The 10,777-nt window shown below is 40.7% G+C and overlaps 1 pseudogene; it reads left to right on the forward strand.

The window, feature by feature from the left end:
• The first annotated feature begins 603 nt into the window (after positions 1 to 603).
• On the forward strand, positions 604 to 1,696 carry LOC112300151 (E3 ubiquitin-protein ligase rififylin pseudogene; annotated as a pseudogene).
• The last annotated feature ends 9,081 nt before the right edge of the window (positions 1,697 to 10,777 follow it).

The raw sequence follows: 10,777 nt of genomic DNA on the forward strand, positions 1-10,777 counted from the left end.
AAAAGGAAAGACAAAAATCACATGATCATAGAAATAGATGTGGAAAAAGCATTTGATAAGGTAAAGCACCAATTTATGATAAAAACACTCATCTAAATGGGAATAGAGGGAGCATTTCTCATGCAAATAAAGGCCATATATGAGAGACCTACAGCCAACATCATACTCAATGGGCAAAAACTAAAAGCTTTCCCACTAAGATCAGGAAGAAGACAAAGATGTCTGCTGTTACTACTCCTATTCAACATAGTGTCAGAAGTCCTAGCCACAATGATCAGACAAGCAAGAGAAATAAAAGGCATCCAAATTGGAAAGGAGGAAACAAAACTGTTATTGTTTCCAGATGATGTGATAGTGTACATAGAAAATCCTGTAGATTCCGAGCAGCCAGGCCAGTGGGCTGGGGATGGATGGGGGGGCCCACTTCTTGGGGCAGGAGGTGAGGATGTCGCCTCTGCACCCCCCACCCCCACTCCTCAGCTGGGGAGACGCTGCCCTGGCGGAGCCTGGAGCCCCCCTGCCTGAGGCGTGGGCAGCCTGAATCCGGCCCTTCTCCTCCCCTCCCAGGTGCCCGCAGGACAGGCAGCTGGGGCAGATTTTATCATGTGGGCAACCTGCTGCAACTGGTTCTGCCTGGATGGACAGCCTGAGGAGGCCCCACCATCCCAGGGAGCCCAGGCGCAGGCCTATTCCTACCCTGGGTACAGCTCCTTCCCTTCTCAAACAGGCTCAGAACCAAGCTGCAAGGCCTCTAGGGCCCACTTCGCAAACATGGCCAGGAAGCAGACCTGCCTGGACTGTAAGAAAAATTTCTACGTGACGTATTGGAGCCAAGTGGGGAACAGGTCCTGCCTCTGCCTTCTCTGCCAAGGATTCCAAGAAACAGCCTTTCAGCGGGAGGAGCTCATGAAGATGAAGGTGAAGGACCTGAGGGACTACCTCAACTTCCATGACATCTCAACGGAAACGTGCGGGGAGAAGGAGGAGCTGGTGTTCTTGGTGCTCCGCCCGCAGTCTGTGGGCTCCCAAGAAGGCAGGACTCGTGCCCCAGCCTTCTCCTCGGGCTTCCTTGAGCAGCAGGCCTTCCTGACCCAGCCTCACTCCAGCATGGTACCGCCTACCTCGCCAGGCCTCCTCACTCCAGCCACACAGGCCACGCCTGCTCCTGCGCAGCCCAGGCTCAGGAAAATCGGCAGGTCAATGGCCATGTGTCTCAGGACCAAGGAGAACCCCTCTACCTGGAGAGCGCAGCCAGAGCACCTGCTGAGGACGAGACCCAGTCCATGGACTCAGAGGACAGCTCCCTCCCAGGCCAGAGGGCCTCCCTGTCTGACCTGACCGACCTGGAAGACATCGAAGGCCTGACTGTGCAGCAGCTGAAAGAGATCCTGGCTCACAACTTTGTCAACTACAAGGGCTGCTGCGAGAAGTGGAAGCTTATGCAGAGGGTGACGCGGCTGTATAAGGATCAGAAAAGCCTCCAGCACCTGGTGTGCGGTGTGGAAGACCAAAATGGGGGGTGATGCCGCCCAGTCTGGAGGAGAACCTGTGCAGGATCTGCATGGACTCGCCCATCGACTGCGTCCTGCTGGAGTGCAGCCACATGGTCACCTGCACCAAGTGCGGCAAGTGCATGAGCAAGTGTCCCGTCTGCTCGCAGTACGTGATCCGAGCCATGCACGTCTTCTGTTCCTGAGGGCTCATACATGCTTCTTCAGTGCCTTACAGGGAGGGACGTGGTGTCGGGGCTCAGGGCTGGAGGCCTGCAGCAGGGCAGGCTGGCAGGAGTGTCTGCAGCATTGCCAAGACCCGGCCGGCAGAGATGCTCTGTCACCTCTGGGCACACCAGCCTCTCTACGGAAGTGCACCTCTTGGCTGGCAGGGCCCGAGGCAGTGCAAACTGGTATAGATCGCTTGGGCAAGTCCCTGTTCCACTGATCTGGGTTGACGATGGTAACTGATGAAGAGGAGGACTTTCCAGAACTTGGATCATAGCTTCCTCCCTCCCTCCTGTACCCCACCCAACCCCCTGAGCTGTTTGCCTATGTTTCACCGGTCAGAAGTCCTGGTAGAAAGGGTTCTCTTCCTGCCCAGAACATTTGGATTTATTTCTGGTTTCATGGGCTTTCTGTGCTTTAACCGACCTTTGCTAAAATTTCTTGCTGCATCGCCTAAAATCCATTTGTTTCTTCAGACCAAAAAGGTGTTAGTTTGCCAGACCCATAATGATCCTCCTTAGGGCAGAGTTTGGACCAGCCAAGTTACCTCTGGTGAGGAATGAAACACAAGTGCTATTCAAAGGCATTAAAAGTTGCTTCCTTCAGTGCTTGGGTGAGTAGCTATCAGTGTCCTAAACTGACCTTGGGAGCTGACAAAGCATCTGGCTCCCAACAGCTGAGAAGTTCCGTGTCTGTGTGTGAGAGACGTTGCATGGGCCCTCTGCTTACTCTCTGGGGGCCTGCCTTAGTGCCGTCCTTAATTCTAGTTCACGAGAAAAGGAAAAACGTTGGGTGGAAGCAATGGCTCTTTGCGTAACTGACTTCTCCAACAGAGAGGAGTTTTCAACTACTTTCCCCTGAGGATGAAGTCCCTCTCTTTCCCGTGGAGGTTTAGACATGGTCTCACTCAGGGCCTAGGACTTAGGCAAAGAACGTTGCTCTTCTCTAGCCAGACTCCTAAGTTCCTGGAGACCAAACATGTAAGAGATGCAGAGCACCCAAGAGGTATCAGAAGATGCTAAATGAGATGGCTCCAGCCCTTGAACAGATAGCTGGAAGTCTTAATTCCCTGTGTTGGTGAGGACTCCTACTCTTTCTCAGCCGACTGATTTGGGGACAGATGCGGAGGACACATTCTCCAGGCTCTTTAGGGAGGACCGAGCAGTGAGTAGGTCATATTCTTGAACCCCATTAGGATCTTTACACTACCGGGAAAGCCAGAGGGTTAGAGAACAGTTTGCTGGAGTGGCTTGGCCAAGCGCAAGTGTACATACTGTCGGAGGAGAGGTGTGTGCTGCCGTTGCCCATGGACGAACTATGCAAACCCTCAACACCAGGGGCCCTTGGTAGGAACCCCACCCCCACCCCATGCAGCCAAGATAACCAATCATGACTCTGGAAAGCAATAGGAAAACCTCTAAGAGGACCTGTTGATCAGTACAGACATATTTATGCTTTCCCTCCATCATCAAGTATGAGTTTCCCTTTGGGGAAACCGAGTTTCATCAAGTAGTTGCCAGCTAAACACTGGGCCACCTACCTTGACACCATACTAAGTCCTGGATGATTTGATTCTTTTGTAGGAACTGGGAGAATCAAGATTCCTTGCGAAGACATTTTTCTGCTGGGCAGTAAATGCTGTAGTTTACAGTGCCTACCAGTTTAGCAAAGGGTTCAGCCGCTCCTCAATTCCACTATGAAACAGGCCTGGGTGTATGCACCTGGTTAAGATCTAGCAGTAACTTCAGGGTAGAAGTCGGCTCTCTTCCTACTTTAAATTTACTTTTTCTGCAGAGGCCTTACCTCTCCCTACTTCCCAGTTTCCCTCCTACACGTGAGTCAAAAGTCATACACTAATGGTTGGTTAGTAACCTTGGTAAGAATTAGATCCAATAGCATTTACTCATTTTGCAGAAAGAACTTGCCTTTAAGTCCTCTAACCTCTTGGTGAAGGTTTTCATATTAGAAAAAAGGTGTCTAGCAACCCTGGGTTTTTGTTTGTTTGTTTGTTTGCTTTTGTATCTTCATTACACCAAAAAAGAAGTTGGAAATTCCAAGATCTCAATTACTGTTTGACCTAGGTAGAAAACTTGATTTTTATCCTTGAGTGCTCCTTCCTACCCCTCATGGACCATTGGTCTTTATTATCATGGAAACATCTAATTCCTCCAATTATTCTTTGGCTTTTGCTGTGATTGTTCAGAAACTTCAGTTGAAACCTTTTAAAAAAGGCTTGGAGAACTGACTGTTTCATAATGTTAGAATTTTGTATCCAAACTAGTGAAAATAAGTTGTACAGAATTAGTGCTCCATATATGTTGTATAAATTTGTTGAAATTTTTTGATGTGAATGTGTTACTACAAGTGGCTTATACTGATTCTCAGATGTGGGTGTTTAAACAAATGCAGATGTGTATTTTTTGTCACACAGCCCTGCTTTATAATTTTGTAATAAAGTTTCCATGCAGAAGCCTGTCTGGTGCAGCGTGAGGCTGCTGGGGCCTGACAGGACCAACAGGAGCTGGTCCACCGCCAGTGAGAAAAAAGAAAAAAAAGAAAGAAAATCTTATAGACTCCACCAAAAAACTACTCGACCTAATAAGTGAATGTGGGAAAACAGCTGGATACAAAGTTAATATTCAGAAATCAAAGGCATTTTTGTACACCAACAATGAAATATGAGAAACAAAAATCAGGAAAAAATCCCATTTGATATAGCAAAAAGAAAAATAAAGTACCTAGGAATAAACCTAAACAAGGGTGTAAAAGACCTGTACTCAGAAAAGTATACAGCATTGAAGAAATAAATTAAGGAAGACACAAACAAATGGAAGCATATGCCATGCTCATGGATTGGAAGAATTAGCATCATCAAAATGATTCAATGCAGCCCCTATTAAAATACCAATGACATATTTCACAGACATAGAACAACCTTTTCAAAAATGTATTTGGAACCATAAATGACCCTGAATAGCCTCAGCAAACTGAAGAAAGAAAAACAAAGTAGGAGGAATCACAATACCTGATATCAAACTGTATTACAAGGTCACCATAATCAACACAGCTCGGTACTGACATAAGAACAGACACATAGATCAATGGAACAGAACAGAGAACCCAGAAATAAACCCAAATCTCTATGGTCAATTAATATTTGACAAAGGGAGCAGAAGCATAAAATGGAGTAAAAATAGCCTCTTTGACAAATGGTGTTGGGATTCCTGGATAGCTATATATAAAAAAAAAAAGAAACTTGATCACCAACTGATGCCATACACAAAAGTAACTCAAGGTGGATAAAGGACTTAAATATGAAAAGAACATGACACCATAAAAGTCCTAGAGGAAAACATAGGCAGGAAAATCTCAGATATTCCACACAGCAGTATTTTCAATGATATGTCCCCTAGAGCAAGGAACATAAATGAAAAAATAAACAAATGGGATCTCACCAAAATAAAAAGCTTCTGCATGGTTGAAGATAATAGCATTAAATTGAAAAGAGAACAAACTGTATGGGAAAACATATTTGCTATTGATACCTCAGACAAGGGCTTGATCTCCAAAATATATAAAGAACATGTGTCCACTCCAGGAAGACAAACAACCCAACTGAAAAATCTCAAAAGACCTGAATAGACACTTCTCCAAGGAAAACATACAGAGGGCCCAGAGAAATATGAAAAGATGCTCAGCATCACTTGCCATCAGAGAGATGCAAATTAAAACCACAATGAAATACCACTTCACACTGGTGAGAATGTCCATCATAAACAAATCAACCAACAACAAGTGTTGGAGAGGTTGTGGAAAAAAGAGAACCCTAGTGCACTATTGGTTGGAATACAGACTGGTGAAACCACTGTGGAAAACAGTATGGAATCTCCTCAGAAAACTAAAAATGGAACTGCCTTTTGACCTTCCTATTCCTCTGCTGGGATTATATCCTAAGAATCCTTTAACACCAATCCATAAGAACCTATCCACCCCAATTTTCATGGCAGCACAATTTATAATAGCCAAGAGCTGGAAGCAATCTTAGTGCCCATCAGTAAATGAATGGATCAAAGTACTATGATACATTTACACAATGAAATACTATGCCATAGAAAGAAAGAAAGAAAAAGGAGCTCCCACCCTTTGCCACAGCATGGATGGAACTGGAGATCATTTTGCTAAGTGAAATTAGCCTCAGTGAAAGACAAATACCATATGATCTCACTCTTAAGTAGAACCTAATCCACAAAAGTAACAAGCAAGCAAAATAGAACCAGAGACATTGAAATTAAGAACAATCTGACATTAACCAGAGGGGTGGTAGAAGGGGATAATGGGCGAAAAGCGGGGATGGTTTTCAGGAACAACTATAAAGGACACATGGACAAAACCAAGTGGGAATGAAATCAGGGGAAGGAAGGGGGGATAGCTGGCATGGGGGGAGTGGTGTATGGTAAATGCAGGCAACTGTATTTGAACACCAATAAAATAATTTTAAAAAAGAAATGGAGTTAGTACTACCCATGTAAAATGAGCATCCTTATTTTTCCCTCAAAAATTTGGGCAAAAATGTATGCATTATACATGGCAAAATATGCTAACTTCTTCATATTCAGTCAGGGTTTTGAAGTTTGTCTTATTATTGTCCAACTAGAACAACAGAAATTACATCATATTATCTTGTGAAGGGCATCCTTTATCCATATAGAAAACATTTTTAATAACGTATCCTCACACTTTCTTGACCTTCTCAACAATAATGACCTGCACCCTCACTCACATTCCATTGTCTGTCTCTTTGGATCTAGTCATCCCCTGGAAATTCTCTATCACTGAACAAACCTCTAATATTTTCATCATTTATTCAGGAGAGTGGTAGTTGCTTTTTATATAATAGAAGTTGTTTATTTTGGAATTTTAATAATGGAAGAAGAGTATATGTTGAAAGTGAGCAGTCAAAGATGGATTATTGCATTTTCCTATGCTCTTGCAACTTCTCAGCATCTTTAATTTATTTTTGTTTTGAAAAAAATTTGAGCACTCAGTTAAGTTACAAAAACAGTACCGAATTTTATCTCATGTATTTTCTTGTCTGTAAACTATTTGAAATTAAATCTCAAGAATTACAACCATTTACTTCTAAAAATATTAGTATGCATCTCCTAAAAGCAAGGGACTTCTCATATAATCACAATACAATGATAAAATTTAATAAATTTACCATTGATAAAGCATAACTACCTAATATATATTACACATTTAAATTTATTTAATGGTACCAATTGTGTTCTTCATAGCAATATTTTTCTTAATCAAAGCCTAATCTGTGATTATACATTGCATTTAGATGCCATGCTTCTCAATACTCCTATGTTATGGTCACCAAAAATTCATATATTGAAGTCCTCACTCCCTGTACCTTAGAATACGGCTGCTTTTGAAGATAGGGTTCATTAAGAGTTAATTAAGTTAAAATGAGGCCATTATGCATGGGCCCAACTCTAATATGACTGGGGTCCTTATAAGAACATTGCTTAGAAAACAGGCACACACAGAGGAAAGAACATGGGAAGACACAAAGAGAAATGGCCATATATAGCCCAAGGAGAGCAGCCCTCAGAGGAAACCAACCCTGCCAACACCTTGATCTGTGACCTCTGGCCCCCAGAATTGTAAGACAATAAATTTTCATTGTTTAAGCAACCTAGTCTAAGGTAATCACAGCTGTAGAAAACTAATATATCTTGTATATTGGACAAATATCCATGTATTATTTCCTCAAAAAAGAAGGTGAAATTCAATTTCCCAGTGTGTCCTGTAACTTAAATGTTAGCTTCTCACAAAGTTATACCAACTATATGAGCAAGAGTGAGATTTCGGTTTAAAAGGAAGCCACATGAGAATGGAGTATACTCAAGAGTCCACCAAGAAGTGAGAATTGTGACAGAGTCATTTGATTTTACCAGGCAGAAATGGCTGTCAGAGCAGCCAGACACAGCAAAGTTCAGGCAATAGTTGAATTTGAAGTAAAGTCAAATATGTGGGCATCAGTAAGGCAAACTGTGGAATGTAGAGGTCAGTGACAGTTATGATAAAAGTCTTCATATTAGGACAGTTCTGCAGTTTGAAGCATGCTCTTCAAAACTTAGTCTTAAGGTTTGTTCTTGAGCCGTGTTCTTTTCCAAGCAAATCTGTGAGCTCCTGTTTTCTACTTAATAAATTCCTCTCATGGATCATCCAGAAACTTCTTCCTTTGCTTGAAATGAAGAGTTCTGAGTAAAATCAAGTCAGCCTACTTCAAAACTTGCACTGTCAATTCTATGCAGCCTAGGAGAAGAAAAAGATAAAACAGGTGATTAGGTTGATTTACATAATTCAATATGTTAATGATTCATTCTTATCTAGGTAGTAAAGAAAAGCTAAGAAAATCCACCTGACAAAATATCTTAGCAACAATTTTACAATTTTAACTAATAAAATAACTCCAAACCTAACAATAAGTGTAATTAAGAAAATGTATTCACCTTTTATCGTATCCCCATAACATAGTATTTTATTGGTTTCTGTCTTTCTTTTTGATCTTGAACTTTGTATATTACATTTTATACTATAGTCATAAGTTGCTTAATGAGGGGTCTACATTCTGAGAAATGTATTATCAGTGATTTTGTCATTGCACAAACATCATAGAGTGCACTTACACAACCTATGAGATGCAATAGTCTATTACACACCTAGGGTATATGGTATAGCCTCTGACTTCAAGGGTATATTCCTGTACAACAGGTTACACTGAATAGTATAGGCAATTGTAACCCAATTGTAAATATTTGTGTGTCTATTTATACCTAATATACAATAGAGAATGATCAATAAAAATATAATCCAAAAAATAAAAAGTGGTAAAGCTGCATAAGGCACTTACTGTGAAAGGAGCCTACAGGATGGGAATTTGCTCTGGGTGAGTCAGTGAATGAGTGGTGAGTGAATGTGGAGGCCTAGGACATTGCTGTATGCAACTGAAAACTATAAACACTGTCCACTTATGCTACATTAAATTTATTAAAACATGTTTCTCTTTCTTCAATAATAAATTAACTTACTTTATTTAACCTTTATTTACTTTATAAACTTTTACTTTATTTTATTTTTAAAAAGATTTTATTTATGCCTTGGCTGGCGTGGCTCAGTGGGTTGAGCGCTGGCATAGGAACCAAAGGGTTGCCAGTTAGATTCCCAGTCAGGGCACATGCTTGGGTTGTAGAACAGGTTCCCAGTAGGGGGTAGGCAAAAAGCAACCACACATTGATGTTTTTCTCCTTCTCTTTCTCCCTCCCTTCCCCTCTCTCTGAAAAAGTTAATAAATGAGATCTTAAAAGAAAAAGATTTAAGTACATCTAGCACTCACTTCCATGATGTCACCCTTTGGCCACCATATAATAATACACATTGTTTACTGTATACATAAAACATTCTCATTTTTTTCTCAAGGGAGAAAATCCAGAGTTACCACCACCAAAAATGTCTTTCTATTCAGATCAAGCATAGTACTTTTCAGCATAGAATGTGCTCCTGAGATATATAAACTAAAAGATACATGCCCTCAACATATAGTGGTGGGGTGGAAACACTATAACTACAACAAAAACTCAAATCAAAAGAAGGAAGGAGAAACACATCATCAAATCCTGCTCATTTTGAATTTTGAAGACCATGCTACGTAAGTTCCTCAGTTAGCTCCACTCTTTGCCATGGGTTCTGGAAATAACTTTTTTTTTCAGTGTCTTTTGTAGTCCTTCATTTGCCTTCTTGTAATATGTCCCTATTGCCTTATACCTCTGGTGTAGACTTGGGGAAACAGAGATTGTTTTAGAAGTTCAGCAACAACAGGCCCTTGCAGTCCAGCCTGTGGTTAGCAATGATTTATTCTCATCACTTTTATTCTTGTCTGCTCCATTCAAAATAACCAAAGAAAACAATCTTCTCTGGTTGTAGTTTTTATGACTTCAGACTTTTACTTATTTACTAGTTTCTGGGGTCAGACTACTCCCTCACCTCAATTTAATGGTAGTTACCATGAGGCCATATGAAACAGTAACTTGAATTTAATGACAATATATTACATTGATTTTGGATGCTGAATTGCTTAAATTTTGCAATGAAGAACATTTAATGTGGTAGTTTCTAGAAAAGCTCTCAGCCACCCCCCCTTTCTTTTGCTGTTTAGGATTGAGATACATTAGGCTTTTCTAACTTTCTAAGATCTAAATTACTAAACTCAAAGTCAATTAAAATTTTTTTTGGTAATATAAGACTTTTATCTCTGTTATAATCTTATTGTAACATTGATTTGTCATACAATAAACATTAATATTTATTAGTCTTCTTTCAACCAGTTTTATATTGTCCCCCTTTCTTCCTAATTCACTCTTGGACAATCAAATTACCCCAAATGTTAGCAGATGATGAGAGTGAATAAAAATTGTTCCCAATCAGTCTGTTCTATCAACCTGAGATGGCCTCTCTATTTATTATCCAAATAAAATATTAAATTTTAAAGAGCATTATTGTGGGCTCTCTAGTAACCACTGACACTGGTTTTTATGAACAAAAAATAAAAAAAAACTTACTGTGAAAAAATATCATACATTTTAAGACTAGTGCTTATTTTGATTTAACAATCCAGGGAATGTGTTCATTTAAATAATTTTGTATCTTTGTATTTTTGCTTGCAAATTGACTAATAATTGACTAAATTTATCTCTCTTTAAGTTACTCAGTAAAAACTAGAAAAGATCTTCTAAAGCACACTGACATTTTTACTTTTTCTAGCCACTTACCCTTCATCAGCAGTTCCAGTAAAGATGTGGTCTTTCTCTAAAATTATCACAGGTAACTGTTTTGCTAAATGTTTTGTCCTGGTATAATAAGACCACCAGCATAGAGGACTGCAATGTCAGTTTCCTTGCTTCCCACCACCTGAATGCAAAGCCAGTACTTCATACTTTGGTTTTTTTTAGGACAATATCTCACTTTCAGTTACCAATTTTTACATTAGG

The sequence above is a fragment of the Desmodus rotundus genome, chromosome 6, assembly GCF_022682495.2.
Source record: "Desmodus rotundus isolate HL8 chromosome 6, HLdesRot8A.1, whole genome shotgun sequence".
NCBI classification, from domain to species: Eukaryota; Metazoa; Chordata; class Mammalia; order Chiroptera; family Phyllostomidae; genus Desmodus; species Desmodus rotundus.